This window comes from Fukomys damarensis, unplaced genomic scaffold (genome assembly GCF_012274545.1).
Source record: "Fukomys damarensis isolate Sample0158 unplaced genomic scaffold, DMR_v1.0_HiC HiC_scaffold_6, whole genome shotgun sequence".
Classification (NCBI taxonomy): Eukaryota; Metazoa; Chordata; class Mammalia; order Rodentia; family Bathyergidae; genus Fukomys; species Fukomys damarensis.
The window spans coordinates 35693953-35694261 of record NW_022900918.1 but is presented as its reverse complement, the minus strand read 5'-3'; positions in this window follow the sequence as shown (position 1 = coordinate 35694261).

Sequence of the window (309 nt, the reverse complement as noted above, 5' to 3'; positions counted from 1 at the left end):
AGAGCCCGCCCGCGCCGCGGCCCTGGTTCCCCGGGCGTGTTGTCCCATCGGAGCGCGCGGGGACAGCGCTGCGGACTGCGGTGCCCAGCGACGGCTCATCGGATCTCACGGACAACACTTCTCTTGCGTCCTTCCCTGTATACCCGCGCTCTGCACGTGCGGGGGAGATGGTGACGCCCCGCAACCCACACCTTCCCAAACTGTAAAATCTTAGCTGTGACTCGTATTGGGCATCTGTTCCCCGAAAGCAATGACCAAAAAGTAAAGACTGGGTAAGAGATGGTTAAAAAAAAAAAAAAAAAAAAAAAA